The sequence below is a fragment of the Myotis myotis genome, unplaced genomic scaffold (genome assembly GCF_014108235.1).
Source record: "Myotis myotis isolate mMyoMyo1 unplaced genomic scaffold, mMyoMyo1.p scaffold_m19_p_16, whole genome shotgun sequence".
Lineage (NCBI taxonomy): Eukaryota > Metazoa > Chordata > Mammalia > Chiroptera > Vespertilionidae > Myotis > Myotis myotis.
In genome coordinates, this window is record NW_023416320.1 from 14,818,689 (window position 1) to 14,844,882 (window position 26,194).

General features: G+C 38.5%; 1 protein-coding gene across 2 annotated transcripts in view; it reads left to right on the forward strand.

Moving 5' to 3' along the window:
• Window positions 1–26,194, forward strand: part of ZFPM2 (zinc finger protein, FOG family member 2) — a 428,452-nt gene that overhangs the window by 125,686 nt on the left and 276,572 nt on the right. The gene's annotated exons all lie outside the window — the stretch shown is intronic.

Here is a 26,194-nt window from a genome sequence, read left to right on the forward strand (position 1 = left end):
AAAATGAGAGAACCAATTACATGAGCCCTTTTGGACCAATGCAATGTACAATTCTATTTCTCCATCTCCATCTCTTTTTCTGTATGTTACATAATAAAGGAAAGAGGGAAGCATAGTTCTTACAACTTACAGATGCATCTTTTGTTTAATTTTCAAAAAATGAAATTACTTTTAAATCACAAAAAGTGCAAAGCCAACACACGTTAAAACTGTATTTACAGAAATTATACTTCTATATTTTGTTATCCATTTAAGATAAATGGTTGGCACACATAGTTGAGGTGTGTAGTTGACACAAACAGTTGAATTATGCAGTTCAAAAGCCAACTATTTGCAAATGCTTTTTTTGACACTGTATATTGTGGCTGGGATTTTACTTGGGGAGAATTAAAACAGATATTTCAGTAAGGCACATCGCATTTCTAGTGCAGTGATAGTTTGAAGATTTAGGCTGTTTGGGATTGAGCTAGCCTCTTCATTTTAAATTTTGAAAAGTTTTTTCTTAGAAGATGAATATTGATTCAAATATTTGATAGTATAAATGTACACATTTGCTTAAGAAGTTAGTAATGACCTCTTAAGAGCAAATTGCTTTTGGATATTAAAAAAATCTGATTTTTTAATAGAATAGTATAATTTTTTTTTTTTTCTAATTCAAACATATTTACCTAAACCAGGGATAGGAAACTTTTTTTCTGCCTAAGGGCCATTTGGGTATTTATAACATCATACAAAATCATCAACCTAAAATTAGCCTACTATTTCTGATCAAACATTTAATAAACTCACCCCTAATGTCTTGGCAGGGCCAGACCCAATGATTTTACAGGCCTTATATAGCCCCAGCCCCTGACATAAACATCCAGGTAAAGGTATCTTAAGAATGAAGACTTTTTGCTGTATGTCTCCTATTGTAGGAGATATTCAATATTATGAACAGTGCCTCATTAAATGTGTGTGATGAATGGTTTAACTTTATGGCTTTTCTTAGGTAGGGGTTTTATGACATTACATTTAACTTTTTAATATGAATATATTTTTTGTCAAGCTAATTCATATTTTTATAGGGATATGGATGTGTTAGCTATGATACCTTATCTGTGGAAAACATCATTGCTCATATGTAAAAAGTTATTTTAAAATCATATCCATGTGGTATTGGAGAAGATGATAAATTATGGGATTAAACTTTTTAATGAATGTGTTGAATATACTTAAAAAGGTTTAAAACAATAATAAAAATGTAAATTAAGACAATTTCTACAAGCTAGCATCCAATTATTAGTCGGTTTTATAGTTCCCCACACATTTTTATGTTTAGGATGTCAGTAATATTCTAAAGCTGGTCTTATATATTTAACAACTGAATAATTTGGTTATTTTATTTACATTTCTTTTCATTGTGCCTTTATATTTACATGTACACAAAACATTTTTTCTCATTATTTTCATAGGTTCTTCTATATCACAGGTTTATAAAACATAGAAGAGGTTCATTAACTATCCAAGTAACCCCTACTGAAATGTTTTTACTTTAAATGGAAACTTTAATTTTTTTTTGTTGTTGTTTAAAGTAATACTACTTATCACACATAAAATTACCTACTTGAGAGTAAATGCCAAATGAAATCATTTAAAAATTTTGCCTTACTTTCTTATTTTGAGGAAGTTTTTTTGCTCTAAGAGTATAGGAGATACCGTGGCCATTGATGAGTTGGACATCAAACAAAAATTCTGAAATTATAAGATGGAAAAAGAAAAGCCTAGAATGCTTATTTATACCAAAACTGGGTTCAAATCCTAGCTCGATGTTTTATTAATTACTAGAGGCCCGGTGCACGAATTCGTGCATAGGTGGGGTCCCTCGACCTGGCTGGCAATCAGGGCTGATCGGGGCCAGTCAGCCAGGGGGAGGGACCGCAGGAGGTTGGCTGTGGGAGCACACTGACCACCAGGGGGCAGCTCCTGTGTGGAGTGTCTGCCCCCTGGTGGTCAGTGCGTGTCATAGCGAGTGGTCATAACGGTCGCTTAGGCTTTTATATATATAGATTAGTTGAAAGACCTTGGAAATGTTCCTCCTGGCTCTAAATTTTAGTTTGCCCAGGAAAACGATGCCTAGGTCATAGACGTGCCATGAGAATTAAGGTCAAGGGAATCGTTGTATTTGCTCCCAGCCATGGGTGGATGGAGGACTGCAGTAGGAACTGTCCAACCCCTTCCACCCTTCAAGCCAGATGATGCCCAAGTTTGGGTGGAGAATTCTGACCTTGAGCCTGACAATTCCTAAGTATAGCCTCATCTTATCCAAGTGAAAAATAAGAATCTGAGAGCGAGTGATTTTTGCTCAGATTGTTTATGTTTCTGATCCTCAGTATTCTCACTAGCAAATGAGGGTACTAATACCTTTCCCTTAAAGGGTGTCTTAATACAAAGGAAGCACAGTTTACATCTGCCTAGCACACAGAAATACTCAGTCATTAAGAGTTATTGTTGTTCCAAAGACTGCTGGTAGTCACTGGCTTTGAAAGAATGTCAGGCCCAGCGAGCTACTAAATGTTTATTGAATTTCTCTATATAACAGGAATTCTGCTGAGCAGTGAGAATATTGTGGTCAGTGAGACAGAAGCATTCACTGGCCTCATGGTGCTCGCACCATGCTGTGAACATTTAAAATCCATTTAGTTACCAGTAAATATATCAAAACATTTTTAAAGAGTTTATTTTCATGGCAATAGAAGTAATACACCTATTCTTGTAAGGACTGTATCTTTTCATGGAAGGAAAAAGATAATTTGGCAGTCTTCACAACCCCACTGTTTTAAACTTTCTCACTTTATTTCTGCTACCCTCAATATGTCTTAAGGGAGAATCTCTCATTTCCCCCCTCAACGGGTCTGTCTCCACCACCACTCAGATGCCTTATCTCATTGCTCTTTGCTGGGCTGTCTTATCACTCCTCACTGCTCCATCTCGACCATAGTTTTATCTCCTTTGTTCAACAAACCATACTTACTTCTCCAGGTCCATGCCTCCTACTTGCACTACTCTCTTTACCATTCAGTCAGGCACTTTTTTCTCCATTGTCACTTGCTAATCTCCTGTTCCCCTTAGGACTCTTGCCAGCATGACTAATCATTCACCTGCCACTTACCAGCTTTCCTTCTGGGGTACCTCCATGACGTCTGCGCATTTCATCATGCCTGCCATTCCCCCAGTTACAACCACATTTTATTCTTCTCCATTACCCAGAACTGTTGCCACATATGCAGAAATTTCCTCCTCTGTGTGTAACCATCTATGCACGTCCTAGCAACCTCATTGTAGAGCTCTGTAGAGCTCCTGGCTCACTTCCGGTATTACTCAGTCTCAACTCCCTGACCTACGGTTTCAACATTGTACTTGTTAGCACCACATGGCTTGACCTCTGGGACTCTGACTCCTTGCCTCACTATTTGGGAAATATGCAGTCTCTATCCCTGCTACTTCTAGCACCAGGAAAAAAATAGTTTACGTGGATTAAGTGAGCATTTATTATGTATGAGGCACTGTGCCAGACACTTAATGTAAAGCAACATCTCAGGCAATCCTCTCAATGTCTAAGGACCTTAGAAAATAGTATACCTGTATTGGCATCATTACAAGTTTAAGTGATTACTGGTTTTATCAAAGTGAAAAATAAGAGTCTGAGAAAGTGATTTTTGCTCAGATTCCAGAAAGCCTTGTATGTAAACCTCCACAGCCATTATCATCAAACTCCCCAATCTTAGGACTGTTAATCCCCTTTCTCTCTGCTTTTCTCTCAACTACTTTGCTTAATCAGAGAAGTTATTTTTTTTTAATGTGAGGGATTCCTTTGTGAAGACCTTTCAAATTTCAAAACTCTCATCTGTCCCATTAGGGGGGGAGGCCTCATCAGAGCACATAAATCTAAGAACACTGTAGGTTGGAGGTATCACAACTTTTTATCATGGAGCCCTGTCACCAGATGCTTTTCCTGTTATCTTTGCCCCGTGATATAATGAGTTTTGCCAACTTCAAGGTGACTCTGCTTTCAAGTTGCTTTTAATTGTCTCAGTATGATTTCTCATATTTCAGCGTGCTCACTGTTAAATTAATTGCAGCTTGTGATGAAAAGAAAATGACCTCACCATTCTGTGAGAATTTCTTGTAATGAACTTCTCCTCTTGTTTCACATCTCCTTACCCTTTCTCACCCTTCCCCTCTCTCTATCTCTCAGTTCCCTGCTCCTTTTTGTGTCCGAGTACCTCATTTTTCTCCTCTTCGATTTCTACATGGCTTATTTCTTTTCTATCTGTCTGTATCTCCCCCACTCATGTATTCATTGCTGCTTGCCTGCCTGCAGTCAACAAGTTTCTGTTGAGCACTTACAAACTGGAGGGTTCTGAAGTCACATGGGCTGACCTCACAGATTGGCCTCCATACCTCCAAGCTCTGACAAGCCCCTGAATCTCTGTGTGCCTCCGTTTCCTCATCTGTAAAACAGGGATAACGGTATTTATATCAGTGATCAATGAGAACAGCCAAAGTTTACTGAAAATTTACTTTATTTTAGTAAGTGTTTAACACTTTACCTATAGTGACTTATTTATTGTCGTAAAACACTGTGATGAGGATACTGTTATCAGTCCCATACTTACCCATGGGGTTCTATATTTTCATAATTTTCTCAGTGTAACAAAGCCATCTAGCTCATCTGTCGATTTAAACTAGCTCATTCATGTCAGGTGCTTAGCAAAGTGCCTGGTACAGGATAAATGCTCAAAGACATTTAGTGATTCTAATTATTAGTGTCTTTATAAATATTCCCATTTTACTACCCAGTAAGTAAAAGCTTGAAAAACTTGTTTTCTCTTTCTCTTTCCTCTCTTCCTCCTCCTCCTCCCCCTCCTCCTCCTCCTCCTCCCCCTCCTCCCCCTCCTCCTCCTCCTCCTCCTCCTCCTCCTCCTCCTCCTCCTCCTCCTCCTCCTCAGTCTTCTCTTATTATTTCTTTCTTCTTTGAGAGAAGTGCAGTAGCAAAGATCTTAAGAACACAGACTTGGGAACCAAATGCCTAGTCTACTTCACATCTTGGCTCTTGCTCTTCTAGTTGGGTGATTATTAACAAACTAGAGGCCCAGTGCACGGATCCGTGCACCGGTGGGGTCCCTCCATGTGGCCTGTGAGGAATCAGCTGAAATCTGTAGTCCAACGCCACCTGCTGCTTCTGCCTGCAGCTCCCACTCATTCTGGCCCCACTGTACCTGCCGCCGCAGCCTCTCTCAGTAGCACTGAGGAGGTGGGAGAGGCTCGCTCCTCCACAGCTGCACTTGCCAGTGGCCCTCCCACTGTGGGAGCGCACTGGCCACCAGGGGGCAGCTCCTGCATTGAGCGTCTGCCCCCTGGTGGTCAGTGCACATCATAACGACAGACCATTCATTCAGTCATTTGATCATTTAGTCGCTTAGGCATATATATATATATTCACTTTGCTGTACCTCAGTATTTTCATCAATAAAATGGACCCAAGATATGTCTACCTTATAAGGTTATTGGAAATATTAAGTGACTTAATACATGTAAAACACAGAGAATAGTACCTGATGTGGTAAAAATAGAAGTGGTAGCTAGTTTTCCTCTACTTTTACTTATTGGCTGCCAGTGTATATGTAGAGTGTTAAATATTATTCTTTATTCATTACTATTTATTAATTACATTTTGTGTTTTAGGTTCCATGCTCTTAATTTTAACATATTTCATGATTAGTACTTTACATTGTTTTCTCTTTAAAATTACTAGATTAAAATGATTTTAAGTTCCCTGTTACTATTACTATTTCCTCTAAAATAATGGCTCACATTTAAAACTGGAGAGCATTATGCTAAGCGAAATAAGCCAGTCAGAGAAAGATAAATATCACATGATCTCACTCAGATGTAGAATACAATGAACAACATAAACTGATGAACTGAAATAGATACAGAGACATAGAAGCATCGAACAGACCATCCAACCTCAGGGGGAAGGCGGGAGGAGGAGGGTGCAGGGGAGGGGGTGAGAGATCAACCAAAGGACTTGTTTGCATGCATGTAAGCATAACCCATGGACACAGTCAGTAGGGGGGTGTGAGGGAATGTACTGGGGGGGGGGGCAGGTGGGAATGAGCGGGGAGAAATCTATGGGGGGAAAAGGATCCATATGTAATACTTTAAACAATAAATAATTTTTAAAAAAGTTTGTTACTTCTGCTATGAGATGTTACTTTTGTTCGTTTGACCACAATATTATATAATTGAAATCTTTCTCCTGCACATGTCCTTAGAAACAGTTTCTGCTCATCCCTTCAACTTTTCTAGATCTACCAGCTTCATCCTGCTCCCCGCTCTTCACCATGTTTGGTTCACTAACCAAACATACTTGCATTGGCCAACTATGAACATGCTCAGTAGCAGCTTCAGGACAGAATTGGGCAGGGTGATGACTTTTCTGTGTATGGGGTCGCTAAAGTAGGCCTACAGTTGTTTGTCTGGAAAAATACACACAGGTTATGATTATCACAACATTTTTATTAACTCTGTGTTTCATGTACTCACAACTGTAACCCTACCTTTGCCCGCCCCTGTATGTGATTAGTATACATTTATTGAGTGCTTACTGGGCCTGGGGTTACAACGATGAGCAAGGTATGCTGTTTGTCATTGAAGTTGCTCACTGTCTGCTTGAAAGAGAGGCCAAAATATATTCCATTTGGATGTATCACGGTTAACATTATTTCAGGGGGATAATCCACATCCCAAGGGAACACCAAGAAGTCCATCGGTCTCTTCCAGTCTAAAGCAATGTCCCATTTGGGAAGAATCTTTTTGGGCCTGGAGAGGCGAGCTTGCTCAGAGACTGCATGGCAGGAGTAGCAGGATGTCACATCCGATCATTGTCATATAGGTCCTGGCTGGCCAACCGCGAATACTTTCCCCCAAAGAAGTGGGAGGGCGGTGAGAGGTGAGGGCAGGACTGTATGGAACCCGACCCCTTCCACGTTCCCCAGAGTGGAAACTGCTGTGGAGGGCTTCTTCTTAACTTCTGTGCGGAGAGCAGTGGCTCTCCACTTCTTGCTCGGCATTTCAGTCCTGACGAGAATAGAAGCTCTACTTCATTCTAACTCCGTCAGAATCACGTACGACTCAGTTCTCACGCACCTGCGTAGTCTCTCTGTCATAAAATTAATTTAGATTAAACTGCCAGGATTTGACCTTTAAACAGAATCATTTGGATTATTACCCAAGACCCCAATTTTCTACACCAGTGTCTCACAAAACGTGGTCAGTGGACGACTTGAGCACCGCCCCAGATAAAGCGAGTTATACAAATCCATGTTTATGCACAGTGATCTTTGAAAATGTGTATAGGCTCCTGCAAAATAAATGGGAGACCAATGAGCTCTAATGGCCTTACATTTAGTTTGTCAAAACATATGAGAAAAAAAGTAGATCTTAGTCAATATCCCGATATGCCTTCAAAGAATTAGGGCAATATTTACTATATTGTTTTAAACATAAGCAGATTTATACCTCTCATTATTTTCTTGGAACTACCACGTTGAAACACAGAAGTTACTAGAGAATCTGAAATAATCAAGTTATCAATTCATTGCTTTGTTCAAATAAATATCCCTGATAATTGACTTAGTAAATATTTTATTTCAATCATTATCACAGAGTGCATGCCATTGAATCATTAGTGATTAGAATTACCTAATTTCTATAACTGGAGAACAATTTAAATATAAAGCACTAATTGAAATCTAACTTCTAAACACTTTTTTTCTTGTATTTTGTGTTTCATTTTGCTTTGATTTCACATTTCACTCACCTGGAGTAAGCTCTTCCTTTCCTACCCTAAACTGACCCATCTTACAAGAGCAATTCAGGGTCTTCTATAGTATTCCTCTCTCCTGGGGGTCCCTGTGGCCACAGCAGTTCATACAATTTATTCAGAAATGAATCAAACGCCATTTTTTTGGCATTTTATCTCTTATAAACTGATGTTTGCAATCTTGTTTTAAACATTTCATACGTTCATTTTTTATCTCCCTAACTAACTGACCACTTCGTTATATCTTCAGGGGAGCCATCACAGTGTCTTAAACTCAAGAGGTACTCAGCAAATAATTAGTGATTTGTGATATATTCAATTTTTGTGGGTTAAGGAGGAAAGAAAAGAATCAACTATGCCACAGTTTGCTTTAAGACAGCTAAAGACAAGCTTGAAGTCCATTGAGTTAGGATTGCTATTGTAACAATATTTTATAACTAGAGGGAAAAACCTTATAGAGTAATAGAATTAAAGGAATGCATTTCTCCCTCCCTTCCAAAGCTTTTAAAAAATAGGCACTCAGACTTAGAAAATTACTTTGTATGAATGCATTTATTATCTATGTATGCATATGCAAATGTATTTGTATATATGTGTGTGTAGATATATTCACACATATATACAAACACAGATGTATATACATACATGTATATCTATAATAATAAAAGCGTAATATGCTAATTAGACCAGATGTCCTTCTGGACGACCTTCCCTATGAAGCCAGGGCTGCGAGGGAATCCCTGGTCCCGGGTGCCAGAGGGAAGCCGGTGCTGGCAGCCAGGCGGAGGGAGGCCTACTCTTGCACGAATTTCATGCATCGAGCCTCTAGTGCATATATAAAATGTACATATAAAATGTACTAGCTTTTAATAGGGGGGAGAGAATCTAATTGATTTTAGTCTTTGGTTTTGCAGCTTAGATTGGAAAAGTTCCAAAGCACTTACAGGGCTCTGCTGCCTTAAACAGGCTACCCTGCCATATGGCAGTTTTACTGTGGTGGTTTAGTTATAATTGACTTATATTAGATTATGATGATATACTTGGTGGTCCATTAACAAAGTGACTAAGCTGGGTTCTGGACTACTAGATATGCTCCAGTATAAAAATCTAAGGGTTTCTTTCTGGGGTTCAGTTTCCGTCCTTTTTTTCTGTCTCTTGTGTTTTTATATCTAAAAGTCATTCACATGCCCGGGGGAAATGTTGTATAGTGGACGTGTGTCTGAGTCACTTTCTTTAAGGTTGACACAAGCCTATGATGTTGACAATCATCAATCTTCAGGCCAGCATTTAGCAACAACTAGTTAGTTCTCGATTAATCAAGTTGGCAATGGTCAGGAAGCTTGCAAATCCGCTGTGAATTAAGTAACTGACTGACAACCGACAGTTTAAAACAGTGTCAACATTTTTAAGTGAAATGCCAATGAGAAATGAAATTAAAAGATTTGTGATTGTCCTCCCTTATTATTTTCCCCCTTTTTATCTATCTCTTCATAATGTCATTGATAATTTTTTTAAATGACCATAAAACAACCAGTATAAAGCTTATAAGTTCCTCAAACATTAAAAAAGTCAGTAATAACTCTTTGGCAAATTTACATAATCTTATAACCTATTGGCTAATAGGCAATTATGTATTAATTTGCAAACCAAATAAGTGAATATTTAAAATTAAAGCAATTTAAACCATCATTGGATTTGTTGCGTATATAAATGACCATGTGGGAGAGTGTGGCTTTAGCAATATCCATCCTAGGTGACTACCCCTTTTCTCAGTTCACCCAGAACAGCTTTAACTTCTTTTTGCTTTTTTTCCCCTTTCTGTCAGTTTCCCAGGCCTATTGTCCTCAGGGGAAGCCCACATCCCGAGCTGACAGGGCTTCCCAGAAGCACCTCCTTCTGTGATTCAGTAGTCAATACCAATTCCGTCAAAATAAAAGGACGTCCATATAACCAAATAAAATGTGGATTGCATGCAAAGTTCCTGATTTATTGAAAAACATTGGCTAAAAGTACTTCATTTCTTTTACTGCCGCAATAAAGTGATTTTACAGTTAGTAACATATAACTTCCAGGAGTGACAAATTTGGTACTTAAAAAATATTTAGGTTAAAAAAAAACACCCTGTCACTTCTCCTAAGTCATTTTTAGGGCGTAATCATTTTAATGCTTCCCTCTCTCTAATTTTATGACCAGGAGACAACCTTTCCACGGAAAATCCCTAACCTCCCGTAAAGAACCTCACCGCTCCTCCTTGTTACGACCCTCCACCAATGGTTGGTAAAGTTATGATGGCCCAGAAATTAGGAAGCAGTTGGGTGCTGCTGCTTGATACCCTGCGCACATAATAAATAAGCACCATCAATTTTAAACAGATGGAATGTGCAAGTTTAACATAATACCTTTGATGGTTAGCAGAGATCAAGTGTTTGAACTGCTTAGGGCTTGCGATTTGCTGAGGAAATAATTGAATGTCTGGTCACAATGCCGCAGCCAAAGAACATTTGCAAGTGCCAAAAGATTAAAGCTTAGGAGGAAACTAGCCTGGATGCAAGATGATTTGGGATAGGCAAGATTAAATATTTCAACGTGAATCCGAAAAGCATTTTTAACATCGTGTCTGGTAGTCATTAGTGAATAGTTTTCTTTTTTTCACTCCAACAAGTGGTGATACAAAAGTCTCTGGCCACTGTTAACTTTTAACAGCAGATTTTTATTTTATTTTTTTACAGTTTGCTGATCGATTTAGAGCAGTGATGGCAAACCTATGACACGCGTGTCAGAGGTGACACGCGAACTCATTTTTTTGGTTGATTTTTCTTTGTTAAATGGCATTTAAATATATAAAATAAATATCAAAAATATAAGTCTTTGTTTTACTATGGTTGCAAATACCAAAAAATTTCTATATGTGACACGGCACCAGAGTTAAATTAAGGTTTTTCAAAATGCTGACACGCCGAGCTCAAAAGGTTCGCCATCACTGATATAGAGAAATGTCTGTTATCTTGCTAGGCAGCTTTCAGTTTACACATTGAATTTTGGAATTCATTTTTAAAAATCCGAAGTTTCTAGAACTGAGCCTTGAAAGAAAAAAATTAAGAAAGTGGTGCTGCAAATGAGGTATGCATTATGAATGTGTCTGGGACTTTTAAAATAAGTGATAGCCAGACCAAGAGAGTCAGAGTTTTGTGGATTAGCTTTGGGGATCTCAGTATTTTTAGAAACCTGTGTACATGATTTTTGATATGTACTTGAGAGTCAGAATCATTTGTGAAATGTTTATTGTGGATAATGCCATGGACGTTATTTTTCAGGGCTCATGTGAGACTTAGTTGATCTTAAAATGGTTCTCCTCAGTTATTCCCTATCACTCCCCCATAATCCTCTCGGCTTCCGTCATAGCACTTACTGTCCTTTAAGTTAGTGTTGTGGACAGTTTTCTCTCCTCCCCTATCTGACCGGAAGCTCTGTGAGATGGGAACCAGGTCCACCTTGCTTCCCATAGTACTACTAGGGATTAGCATAGTCTTTAGTCCATAATAGGCACTTGATCAGTTTTTATTGAATAATGTAGAATTTAACATTCCTTTTTTTTGCATTTAAAAAATGTGCCTTTTAAAATTGGCAAGCTCAAATAGTGATTTGGATGAAGAGTGCGGTGGAATTGGGGGTAAGGGTGTGGGGGTAGGGGAGATGGGCATTGCAAATACGACAGCTTTCGGTGAAAGTTCCCAGCCCAGCTCAGGGTCTCCCTGAGATAGTCTGCTCGTCAGTGAAGAAATAATGACTGCGAATACTGCAATCTCGTTTTTACTTGTTCTCACAGTTGTACTTTTTACTCTACATGGAAATGCTGGACATATGTATTCATAATAAAAACCTAATTCAGTGACTGTGATAAAAATTTTCTTCCAAAAGGTATACATAGAATTGGTAGTAGATTTTTGGTCCATTTTTCAAGAATTGGTCTACTTGCATGTCCTACTGAACATGCAAGTGAAATTACTTCAGTCATCTGATTTCTCTATGATAATCATTGAATGGGCAAGGAGTTAAAGGCTGTCCACTCTATGATTATCAGGTTAAATTGTATTTTGTAAGTGGGAGAAATGAAATGCTTTTTCAGAAGAATACCCAGCGACTTTCTAAAATTTCTATGGCATGGCTAGTAGTATCAGTGACAATCTTGAAAAGCGTAACATAGCACTGTTTATGGGCATTTATGTTAGGTAATGGCATGCTTTCATTGTGGAAACTGAGGTTCAGAACATTTTATGTATGCCTTTCTCAAGATTATGTGACTAGTGAGTGGCAGATTGGGTGCTGGAAACGGTGTCTTCAACTTACTCTGAAGTCTTTCCACCACATCACTACTCTTGGAGTTTTTCTATGTCTGGGTCATTCAGGATTATTTTCATCACTTCTTTCCTTAATGCACAATGCGCTTAACTCAATGATTGATAGGGATGGTTTAATTTTGGCTCCAGAGGAAATAAATTCCTTCAAGAATAAGGACATGGAATTCTGTTTCAAATTAGACATAACTCTATTATATTGTTTTCCTAATTAGACATCTTCCATTGAAATGATCTTGAGCCCTGGCCTGTGTGGCTCAGCTGGTTGGAACAGCGTCCTGTGCACCAAAGAATGGCGGGTTGGATACCTGGTCAGGGCACATACCTAGGTTGCAGGTTCGACCCTGGTTGGGGTGAATGCAGAAGGTGACTGATCGATGTCTCCACATCAATGTTTTACTCTCTTTCCTTTCCTCTCTCTAGAATCAATTTTTAAAAACAATTGATCAATAAACAAATAAGTAAATAAATGCTGTTGGGCATGGGAATTGAAGTTAACACACCTCTGTTCAGATGTCAGCACTCAGCCCCTACACTTCCTAGCAGTGTGATGTTGGATAACTGCCTTAGCTTCCCTCCTGTTAGGTTTCCTCATTCGTAACATCAGATATTGGTCAAAACTGATTTGAAGATTAAGTGATAATATATGCTAAATTGCCTGTGTAAACGGCACTGTAAAAACACTATGCAGAAGTTGTTTTAAAAATGTCAGTTTCTGCTTATCCAACTTAATTTGTAAGAATGGAATATGTCAATAGGACTTACCACCCTCTACTCTTCTCATGACCTGTTAACATTCTACCCCTCCCTACAGATGCCAGAGTCAGGGCTCGATAAGAAAAAATAAGCCACATCTCTCAATGATCTGGGTTCATAATGGGAATTATCTGGGTGGGTTGGGAGCAGGGTTTTGCCACTCACTCTTGTAGTTTGAGACTTCTTGATGATGCAGAACTTTATTTTCATAAGATCTGAGCTAAGTAAGAGTCTGAATTGGAAGGTACCTTAGGAACACTGATAACTAGATTCCCAAGCCTCACCGCTGTGTATATTCATTCTAGAAATGAAAGAAGCTTGGGAACTACCTTTGTAGTAATGTAGGAATCTCTATAGGGCTTGGGTGATTCAGCTGACCATCAGCTTGGGGGTGAGAAGCACTAGCTTAAAAGACATGGTCATCAAATTCCTGATCATGTTACTCAGTTGTCCTCCCCCTCCCACTGGCTAAGGTTTTCCTGGAACTCAGCCCAAGTACATACTCAGTTTTGCCACCCAAAATATTTCCCAGAGAATGAAGAAGGAACGAAAGATAATGCAAGCATTTTTTTCCCTCTTTTCTGGTTAACCTTCATAATCCTGCAATATATATTCTAGAAAGATGTAGAAATCTGTTGACAGAAAGTGTAACTCTCCAGTTTAGTCTCAAAGACCATAAAACCTTAAATGTTATATCATGTTCTGAGCTGACAAGATAATGGCGAAGGTTCTTATTTGCTTTATCTTACTCTGAGGTTAATTTTATATTGACTCAACTTTGAGATACTCAGATTGAAGTTAAAATTCAGGAGGGCATGTGGAAGCTAGTCTCATTGTGAGAAAACTAAGAAAAGATACGGACAGGCATTTCTTTTTATTTTATTCTTACTGTCTTTCAAAACTGGGGGAAATAGGTAAAAACTTATTTTAGGTTTTCCCAGGAGGCCTTGCTTTTTTTAGAATGTAAAATCCTTGGTGTCAGGTATCAAAAAAAAGTAGGAGTTACTCCCTCTAAATCCCAATTTTGTACCTTGTATGTAGAAGGTAATGGCCAAATTTGTTAATTCTTCTAAACCATTTAAGCAGTGTCGTAATGTCTACAATTATTTTTAAGGTAAATGCAACTCAGCTCAAGCCTGTGCAACCAGTGAAATATGTGATGCTAACATTCTTGCCGATGTTGGCTCCATTGTTATTGGAAGTAAAAGAATATTTCACACTTCTAGAAGTACAAGCCATTAAAAGCTTACTTGTCTGAGAGAATCTATAATATTTATTTTCTATAACCTGCAGATATGTAATCAAACCTGTTTACACAAGGATCGGGATTACATTCTTGGAGGGCTTTTCTTGGGGGAATGATAGCTAGTACTTTGCCAGTCCTGTCATGTAAAATTCAACCCATTTTTCTGTGTATCCGATACTCTGATTATTTCAGCCTCAGTCTGTGTCCCACCTGCTTTATTACATCGCTTAAATCAAGGCACTGCCGTATTGATGGGTCACTTGGACATCAGGCAGTGTGGTAGGGACCACAAGCTGTAAGCTCAGTTAGCACCTTGATAATCTTGTGGGGGTGAGTGATCATCGTAGCACATGGTTTTCTTGCCAGTGTTTTCTTTCATAGGTACCTGCTCATGGCTTCAGTTGACTAATGTAAATAAATTCTGTCTCATGGTTTGCAGGAGAACAGGGAGCAACCGTATATCTTATGCACAGCTCTTTGAATTCCTGGTGTTTGAAAAAAAAAAAAAAAAGAGCAGTATTTACTCAGGAGCATTGGTACCTCATCTAATTTGCCACTTCCTTCTTCCTTTCAGAATCATTCCATCTCCTATGGCTGTATTCATGCATTTATCTTCCACCCACATGGCAGTTCTATTGCATAACTGTGCGCCTGCCAATATGCCTCTACCTAAACAATCTCAGAGGCTGCATGGAATCACTGTAGATTCCAGGTGTTACCTCAGAGAAAATAGGTTATGTAGGATGCAGTTTCTCTTATTTCTATTATAATTTGACCCCTAATATCAACTAGACTTTTCTTTTCCTCTTTAATCAACAAGTATTTATTGAGCTCATACAGTAGGCAGAGTGCTAGAATGGAATATACAATTAATTTAAGGACAAAGGCATAGTCTGTAAAAGTTCAAAAGATTTTTTTTTTTTTTTTTGTGGGAGAAGAAATGTTTTTATAAGCCATAGCTGCAGGCAACACATGCTTCCTGGATTAATGAATGATCACACTGTGGGATTACATTCCCCCCAAAAATCCAGCTCAGAATATAGGTGGCAGCAGAGGTCATAGCAAGAGTGGTTTGGTGGGTTGTGAAAATATGTTACTTTCTACTTTCCGGGTAAGTGGCATATTTTTAAGCACTTGAGCTATTGCTTTCTTTAATTTTAATTATTTGTTTTGCCGTTATATCAGTCGGCTCAGGCTGCCATCACAAAATACCCTAGACTGGGTGGCTTAATCAAGAGGAATTGATTTCCTCACAGTTCTGCAGGTTGGAAACCTGAGATGAGAGGGTCCACATGCTGGAGTTCCGGTGAGGCCCCTCTTCCTGGCCTGCAGATGGTGGTCACCTTCTATTGTGGGCTCATGTGCCTTTCCTCTCTGTGAGCCAGTGGAGGGAGAGGGAGCTTTGGTCTCTCTCCCTCTTCTTCTAAGGACACTATTCTTATTGGATTAGAGCAGTGATGGCGAACCTATGACACATGTGTCAGAGGTGACACACGAACTCATTTTTTTGGTTGATTTTTCTTTGTTAAATGGCATTTAAATATATAAAATAAATATCAAAAATATAAGTCTTTGTTTTACTATGGTTGCAGATATCAAAAAATTTCTATATGTGACACGGCACCAAAGTTAGGGTTTTTCAAAATGCTGACACGCCGAGCTCAAAAGGTTCGCCATCTCTGGATTAGAGCCATAAACCTCATTATCTCATTTAACTCTAATAATTTCCATAAAAGCACTGTCTCCAAATGCTGTCACGTTGAGAGTGGAGGCTTAAACATAGGAATTTGGAAGGACACAGTTAAATTCCATAGCAGCCACTAGTGCAGCGGTTCTCAACCTGTGGGTCGCGACCCCTTTGGCAGTCGAATGACCCTTTGACAGGGGTCGCCTAAGACCATCCTGCATATCAGATATTTACATGACGATTCATAACAGTAGCAACATTACAGTTATGAAGTAGCAACGAAAATAATTTTATGGTGGGTCACAACATGAGGAACTGTGTTTAAAGGGCCAGAAGGTTGAGAACCACTGCACTAGTGAGTCTGTTCAGAGGATGGAATCCATATAGCAAGAATATGTCTTGCTCATCCGGCATGGCTCAGTGGTTGAGCATGGACCTATGAACCAGGAGGTCAGGGTTTGATTCCTGGTTGGGGCACAGGCCCCGGTTGCAGGCTCCATCCCCAGTGCGGGGCGTGGGGGTGGGGGGGATGTGCAGGAGGCAGCCAATCAGTGATTCTCATTATTGTTGTTTCTGTCTCTCTCCCTCCCTCTCTCTTCCTCTCTGAAATCAATAAAATAAAAAAAGAGAGAGAGACTTTTTAAAGGAATGTGTCTTAAGTAGGTAAATATTTAAGTGCTGATTCTTTGTCTATAAACTGGATATTCTATTTGCATTTATTGTGATTATAGCTCTATTTCAGTTAATTTCTAGTATAATTCTGTATAAAATTTTTTTTTCTTTTTTACTCTCTTCTCATAACCTTTTTTTGTCAACCTCTTAAAAATGTCTTTTTTTTTTCTTTAGGAATGTACTACTTTGTATTATATATGAAATATTTATTTAGATATATTTCGCTTACTTACCTGGGTTCTTTGTTCATTAATGCTTTTCATATCTCCTTTAATTTCTTATTCCTGAAAGTAATTAATAATTCTCTCTGCAATGTTTGCTAAATAGTAAACTCTTACGCTCTTCAAGCCTAAAATAAAAATCTTTATTTGGCATTCACTATTGAATAATAAACTGGCTATATTCAAGTTAATGTTGACAGTTAATTTTTCACAGAACTTGAAGATATTATTCCATTATTTTCTGGCTTCCTTCCTTACTATTAGAAGATTAATTGTAACATTAATTGTCATTCCTTTGTAGGTCATCTATTTTTTTCCTTTAGTTACTTTTAAGTCTTCTTTTTGGCTTTGCCATTCTGCCGTTCCACATCATCTGTCTAGGTGTGGCTTCACTTTTTTCTTCTATGATACGTGTTTTCCAACTATGATGATTATTTTATTATCAATTCCAGAAAAAAAATTAGCCATTATGACTTCAAATATTTATTTTCCTCTCTTCTCTTTTTTTGGAACTTATCAGAGAAATGAGCTATTCATTCTGCCCTCCATGTATTTTAATAATTTGTGTTTGTAATTCTCTCCTTCGTCCAATCACTAGTTTAAGTTTCCCCAAAGGTTTTAATTTAATTTTCTTCATTTCTAGAAACTCATTTTTTTTCAAATATGACTTCTATTTTTTTAAAAAATATAACTTCTGTTTTAATAGTGATTTATTTTAATAGTATGGAATGTTTTACTATGTCTTTTACATTATTAGTTATTTAAAATATACTTATTTTTAACTTCTATTCACTAATTTCTTACCAATTTACTCAACTGTAAAAGGAGATCATTGTACCCACTTACTGAGTTACTGTGGGCATTAAAAGTGTAAATACATGAAAAGTCTTTAGAACAGTGTCTGGCATATAGTAATTCCTCAATAAATACTAATTGTTATTATTACTGTTATTATTATCATCATCACCAGAAGTTGTTGGGGGTGTAATCTCATTGTATGGTCGGTCTGATGACTCTGTCTTTATCTGTGTATTATCTAATTTTGGATTGCAGGCCAGTCTTAAAAGGACTTCATCTGTGGAAATTTTGGCTGGTTTGGGAACACAGCTTTGCAGAGAAGTTTTTATATTTGCTTCTGCCAGCTGCCCCTAGGGGCATCTTTGTCCTAATGAATCAGAGGTGATTGGGATCCCCAGGATAAGATAGAATAAATTCTACCCCTAGAATTTGGGCTCTGATGAAGACATACTGATGGACCAACACTCTCAGGAATTTATGTGTTTTTACCATCTGAAACCCAGGTCTAAACAAATAAGCTTCCTTAATAACTTCATAAATGATAAATTTAGCCCATAGAAGGGTCCAGCATAGTGAAATGGCCTCAGTCCCAACACCCATCTTCATGTGGGCCTCAGCATCCATTGTTGACCTCATGTGGCTACAGATGCCCAGGGTAACAGAACAGAGCCCAGCAGCTTGCCTACAGGCCATGGCGGCTCTAGTGCAAAGGTTACGGCTGTAATTTATTTTATTTTTGCTTTTTGGTTTTTTTGGGTTTGTTTTGTTTTGCTCAAGAATGAGAGTAGAAAACAGTCATATGTACATTTTAGAAAGATTGCCATATAGCCACCATGTGAAGTTACATAGACCTGGAAACTGTGAATTAGGAGATTAAAGCAATAATCCCAGCAAATAATGAGGAGACCTTGAAACAAGGCAGGAGAAGCAGAGATTGTGGAGATGGAAGGGAAGCCTCCGGACTTTGTTAAACATTTTTAGAGCAATGTCAATAGGTCAGACTATATTGCATAAGAGAAGGAGGAATATCCAGAGAAAAGGACCCTGTACAACTCTGATATTTAAGGAAGGATCCAGGTAAGAGGATCCAGCCAAAGAGACTGAGAGGGGATGTCAGAATGACAGGAGAAAAACAGGAGAGGAAGTTATTTAAGCTTCTTGTCATAAAAATATAAGGCATTATGGGTGAATTATGACTTATGCTGACCATCTATTTGACTACACGTGGCCCGACTTAAATACTGGGGCAAGTTCTATAACACACCGATCCATCCCCTGAGTTTTGGATGAGTCACATAAAAAGCCAGCCAGGAATGAGAAAATGGAGGCATCTTTTAAAAAAAGCTTTTCAGAAATGGATCTTTCTGATTGTCATTTTTCCTTCTGCCTGACTCATAATCCTACTTTCAGAATTGAGAAAGCGATAATCTCCTAAGAAGTCACTTGAACCTTATGGAATAGGCTCTACCACTCAGTAAGCACCTTACTGATGTCTAGTTCTGATATGTTAGTGTTGCTACTTGAGGAACAGTGTGTAGCTTCTCAATATATGTATTTTAAATAAACTGATCTTTTTAAAAAATATATTTTATTGATTTTTTACAGAGAGGAAGGGAGAGGGATAGAGAGTTAGAAACATCAATGAGAGAGAAACATCGATCAGCTGCCTCCTGCACACCCACTACTGGGGATGTGCCCGCAACCAAGGTACATGCCCTTGACTGGAATCGAACCTGGGACCCTTGAGTCCGCAGGCCGATGCTCTATCCACTGAGCCAAACCGGTTAGGGCAAATAAACGGATATTTGAACTTATAAAATGTGTTTAAACGAACTTGCCTTACTTGTATGTGGTATGTGGTATGTATTTGTGGTGTGCTTTTGTTAATTTGATTTAACAAGGGAGTCTGGACATTTTTTCTACTTCCAGAACTTTGGAGAGTTGAAATGTTTTTGCTCTTGGAAAAGTGTTCCTGTTACCTGTTCTTCTAACATTTGGTTATATTTTGAGAAGTAGAGAAATGTCTTAGTCTGTTTAAGCTGTTATAACAAAATGCCCCAAACAGGGTGGCTTATAAACAACATCATCTGCTTCACCTCCTCTACTGTTGATTCCCTGTAATGTATTCTTTTTTTTATATATATATTTTATTGAGTTTTTACAGAGAGGAAGGGAGAGGGATAGAGAGTTAGAAACATCAATGAGAGAAACATCGATCAGCTGCCTCCTGCACACCTCCCACTGGGAATGTGCGCGCAACTAAGGTACATGCCCCTGACCGGAATCGAACCTGGGACCTTTCAGTCCGCAGGCCGACGCTCTATCCCCTGAGCCAAACCGGTTAGGGCCCCTGTAATGTATTCTCGATTTCATTTAGTGTATTGTTTACTTCTAACTCTTTCTTTTTTTATGTTTTCTAAATCGCATTTTTCTTTTTTCTATTTGTCTATTCTTCCCCTGAGTTCATTGAGCAGCCTTTTAGCCCGTGTTTTTAACACTGCATCTGGTAGATTGCTGATCTCCATTTAGTTTTGTTTTGTTTTGTCTTCTGGAATTTTGTTGTTCTTTCATTTGGGACATGATTCTTTGTCTCCTCATTTTAGCTGCTACCCTGTGTTTGTTTCTGTGTATTAGGTAGAGCTGCTGTGTCTCCACGTCTTGGTAAAGCGGCCTTATATAGTAGGTGTCCTATAGGGCCCAGGGGTGCAGCCTCCTTGGTTACCTGAGCTGGGAGCTCCAGGTGTGCTTTCATGTGGGCTGTGTGCTCCATCTCGTTGGGTGTTAGCCCAACAATAGGAGGGATTTACACTCAGGTCAATCAGCTATAAGCAGTGACCACAGTGGAGGATCTGCTGTGTGGGAGCTGACCCCAATAAAGCAGGACTCACCTCATCGGGGCTCTGGTATCCTCTAAGTCAACCCCTTGAGTGTGTCAGTCGTAGAGATGGTCTGAAACTGTCCAGTAGGTGTGCTGGATCTGGGGCCTCCAGGAGGTGCAGGCTAAGGTCGGCTGCCACCAGTGCCCTACCCAGGGCCACCCAGCATGAGCTACAAGGCAATCTGCAGATGGCTGCTACTTGTGCTTGGCTTGGAGGTACTGGGAGAGGTAAACCTGTGAATTGTGGCTGGCTACTGCTGTTAGTGCCAGGCCTCAGGCCACTTAGGAGATGTACAGGGTACTCAGGTGCCACTTGTTTGGGACTTGTGAACCTTTGAGAGATTTTAGGGAAGTCTGCAGCATGAGCCAACAGGCTGTTTATGTAGAAAAGCCACTGCAGGTTGGGTTTCAGGGAATCACTGGATTGGGGCACACAGTATTAGCCAGGTTACTGGAGATTCAGATATGGCCTCTGCCTTCTGGCTCTGTGTGGGGAGGGCTCAGCAAAGAAACAATGGCCTCTGTCCGCACTTCTTTTTGGGAAAAAGCCACCCCTCTAGTGCTCACTCACCCTGATGCCAGACAATTCAGTTTCTCCCCATATGTCCCGGGTGCCTTTTAAGTTGCTGCCACAGCATTGGAGCTCAGAGCAAGTGAATCTAAGTTTGTGCCTGGGCCCTTTAAGAGGATCTCCTGGGCCCTAACTGGTTTGGCTCAGTGGATAGAGCATCAGCCTGTGGACTCAAGGGTACCAGGTTCGATTCCGGTCAAGAGCATGTACCTTGGTTGCGGGCACATCCCCAGTAGTGGGTGTGCAGGAGGCAGCTGATCGATGTTTCTCTCTCATCGATGTTTCTAACTCTCTATCCCTCTCCCTTCCTCTCTGTAAAAAAAATAAATAAATAAATAAAAAATCGATAAGATATATTAAAAAAAAAAAAAAAGGAGGATCTCCTGGGACTTTAGAGCCTTGGTCTCACTTAGCCACAGTCCCTGCTAGTTTTCACTGCCAGAGATTATGGGGACTTCTCTTCCCGGGCCTGTGGGCCTGGTGTGGGATGAGACCCCACTCATCAGGAGGGACCTCTGCAGCTGTGATATTCCTCTTGATTTTTAACCGCCATACGTGGATGTGGGACTAGCCCTTTCCATGTCTCCCCCCTCCTACAGGTCTCAATGGGGCTTTTCCATATCTTTAGTGCAGATAGTTTTCTGTTCAGCTAGGTTTCAGGCAGCTCTGATTGATGGTTGTTCTGTAGCTTAGTTGTAATTTTGATGTGGCTGCAGAAGGATGCGAGTCCCTCATTTACCTCTATAGCCCTCATGACCGGAAGTTCCATTTCATTATTTTTTTGGCTGAGTATTCCATTGTATATATGTACTATATATTCTTTCTTCAATCATTGGTTGTAGGACACTTAGGTTGTTTTCATGTCTTGACCACTGCGAATTAGCTGCAGTGAACATAGGGGTGCATACATCTTTATGAAGTGCTTTTTAAATTTCGTGGTAGATACCCAGTTAAGAGATTGCTGGGTCATGTGGTAGCTCTACCCTTAATTTCTTGAGGGACCTCCATACTGTTTTCCTTAGAGGCTACACCGATTTCCATTCTCGCCAGCAGTGCACGAGGGTTCCCTTTCCTCCTCATCCTCTTCAACACTTGTTATTTCTTGTTTTAATAGATATGGAATTTAGTGCAGACAATCCACAATGGGTTGACTGCTCTAAAATTAGAGCAACCATGTATGTCCATCTCAAGGGCCAACATAGTTGCTCACACTCAGCTATCACATCTGATTCAGCCATCAGAAAGAAGGAAAGTATGAAGTATCGTTTCCCCTCTCTTGTGAGAGTCCTCCTGACATTGCACATGTCTTTTCTGTTTCATCTTATTTTCCAGAGCTTACCTCGCATGGCCACACTTACCTGCAAAGGAGATTGGATAATGTTGCATTTATTTTAGTCAACCATGTGCCCAATTTAATATCAGGGATACTAATATTAGGAAGACGGGTAGGGACAAATAATGGAAGATGACTAATAGCTTCTGCCACATTTGAACATTATTGTACCATTTTTTCAAGGAAGGGAACGCAGGCTTAGAAAGGTTAAGTAACTTGTTCAAGGTGAAGAGTCAGAGGAGCCCAGATTTTGTGCCAATAAGCCACATCTGGAAACTAAGATTCTTTCTGTGTTGGAAGTCATTCTCTCTTAAGGGAGACTTGACCTCTTCTGATAGATTATGGCTGTCATTTTAAACTTTATTCTCTGTTGGAAACTTTATGTCCTTCCTTTTAAAGTGTTTTAATATTTTAGTGTTACCTTCAATGTTATCTGAATTAAAATATTTGGTTCTGATGTTATTTATACAGTAAGGTATGTTATTTTGCGCACAGTGGTCAATTTCTAAAGGGCACTGTGAAGAAAGCCACAGGAGAGAGGACACAGGCCAATGGTACCCAGATTGTGATCACAGTGCCTTGGGGCCACAGTGTGAAGCTGTGTCAGAACACAATCATTTATTCAGTAAATCACCCTCCTCAATGTTTTGTGGTGAATATTCTCTATTTAGAAGAAATTCACTAAATAATGAGGTAATAAGATGATATAACATAATTATAAGAACATTTGTAGTTCAAGAGTTGCCTCCCCACTCTTACTCAAAATCATCAGAAATTCAGATTACTCTGTCAGATTTTTAGATTTCATGTTTTCAGCATAAAGCATGCATCTGAAGATTTTTACAAAGGAGACTAACAACCCATTATCTCATCTGGTTTTTGTGTAGCTCTTGAAAGTATTAGAATATTAAAGGAAATGATCTCCTAGCGAGTTCAAAAGTTTATTACTTTTTTTTCCCCCACTTTGGATTCATTTTCACTTTCACTGAAATGATGTTACCATTTATATACTAATTCCAGCAAAAGCTTACCACTTTACTATTAAAAATGCTCTATGGAGTTATTTCTACATAAACAGCAATAGAAAACCAGAACTAAAAATCTGTAACTCAGAATAATACTCTCTTTCCTTTGTACGAATAGCAGTCAGACAGATCATAGGTATAGTTGCCTGAAATTTCAAAGACATAACCATGCTGACATACATTTTGCACATGTATGGACTTGGTTATCAACATGCAATTGAAACAAATGATACTGAGCTAATTCCAAAAGTAATATCCAATTTGTCTTGTAACATTTCATCTTAACATTTCTAACATGAGCAATTTGAAGGCAGGCATGCTTTCTTACTGGTATTTAAATCCTAGGGACTGAGTATGAGTCAGGCCCATGGACATGTGTACATAAATGAAATAAAAGAGAAAAAGGCCCTACCTAGTATAGGGTGATGTGTATCAAATACTTCCGTTTCTTAAGATTACTTACTACAAAACACTTTCTAATATATAATAACCGACTAAAAATTAGGATTTAAAAGTACCAGCTTTTTCATAATTATCCAAAATCTTAATATTGAGTTACAATATTAAAAGGTCCTTCTGTATATCAAATACTTACAAGTCCTTACATAACTATTCTTAATATTATGCAAACATCTTACATTTTTAGAAGTATTTTTTCATTCTTCGGTCATCAACCAGAATTACACTCTTATATTTGGCTGGCATGTGTCTTTAATTGGAGGTTGTCTGCATTTTGGAGTTCTGAGGACCATTGTAACCAAAGAACGGTTCCATTCTGATTAACCTGCATTGCATATTCTTGCTCAAGGAGTACCCTGCCCTCAGTCCTGTTTCCTTTCACCTCTTGGTCAAAGAACTGTATCATTTCCTAGTGAGAAGAGTACATTAAAAAGCACAATAATAATAATAATAAATGTTAATCAAAAAACTGCATGTGTCTTTCTGATTGTGCCAGTGTTGTGGTATTCAATTATGCAATTTTCATTGGCATATTAATCATCTTTTCAACAAACAAGCCGGCGTTAATTAAAGCAAGCCATGGATAAAGACATGTTGCCGGATCATCATTCCGTTTATCACAGTGCACAGGCTGGCCGTTAAGTAAATTCCAGACTGTGAGATGAATTTCAATGTTGGCTTCATCTTTTTGTTGTTGTTGTTGTTGGAGTTTGAATACAACTCATCTAACAATAATAGCAACAAACTTCAAACTTCACAAGAGGAAGATGAATTTGTGTGTAATTAATGGTGAAGAAAGAGATAGAATAGCAGTATGCTTCAAATGTGGAATTAGGCTATTTACAACCAAATAATTTTTGAAGGTTTTTCATTTTATTTCCCCTAAAAGGTAAGTGCCAGAAGGACAGGGCTGAATAGAGAATTCTTTTTCCCTTATATCTCCTTTGCAAAAAATAATTTTTGGTAGTGAGTTAGTGGTTGTAGTTTATATACAAACATCAGTGTTTCCGTAAAAAAGAATGCATGGTGATGGGTAGTATTTAAACATACTGAACTTGAATTTTAATTAAATAAAATATTTGTTGGAAGTATAACACAAGCCATCACACTTTCTGTATTCTAAGCTTAACTTCACTGCCCTTCCACTCTTGTTATTTAAGACTCATTCTCAGTCCACCTTTATAAATAATTATTAGAGTAGCTTTGGTCTTTCAAAGCCTACATATACCAGCAATATTCATAATGGAAGAGAGAAATCAATTTAACAGACTACATATATGGAAACAAAGAAAAACAAATATGTTTGCTATTTTACTATATACTTGTAAACTCCACATTAGACAGTAATTTCAAATAATATTAAAACACGAGTCTCCACAAATGCATGTGTTGTTTGTTCTTTTTAAAAAATATAAAATTTCCACATGCTAATTAGCTGCATGGCAATTACATACATACGTATGTGCTGCTCCAATCTTGAAGATGTTGACACTTTGTACTGAAATTCCACTACAGGCTTTTGCTGCTAGAATCCCAAATTATCTCTAATACTGAGAAAAATAGTATTGATCTTTACAAAATATATGAAACTGGGAAAATATTATTTTATATAAATTGGTATTTATTAATATATTTATTTCACTTTTTAATTAAGAAGAATAACATATATTGCTTTGTGAAAAAATTATGTTTGAGGAAAATTGGCCAACAATGTATCTGTAAAATACACCAAAGGTAAAAAAATCTACCATCAGAGTGAATAAATACTGTGAGATTTTATTATTTACTTATGCTCTGTTCAGCTTAGTAATTAAAATTATTTAGTAGAGTTGTGTGGTAAATATAATCATATACATAAAATCTGGTATGTGATAAACACTCATTAAACTATGCTGATTAGCAATGATTATAATTAGATGAGAAACTTCTGTTCTAAAATTAATGTAAATATAAGTGCGAATTTTATAATTTTCTTTTTTGTAGATTTTAAAAAATACATTTTTATTGATTTTAGAGAGAGGGAAAGGAGAGGGAGGAAGAGAGAGAGAGACATCTATCAGCTGCCTCCTATACAATCCCCAGTAGGGATTGAGCCCACAATCCATCCATACATGTGCTCTGACCAGGAATCAAACTGGCGACCTTTTGGTGCATGGGATGATGCTCAACAACTGAGCCACACCTACCAGAGATAGTGTGTGTGTGTGTGTGTGTGTGTGTGTGTGTGTGTGTGTGTGTGTGTGTGTGTTTACGCGCGCACGCACCTTTATTGACTTTAGAGGGAAAGGGAGAATGAGAGAGAGTGATACCAATGAGAGAGAGA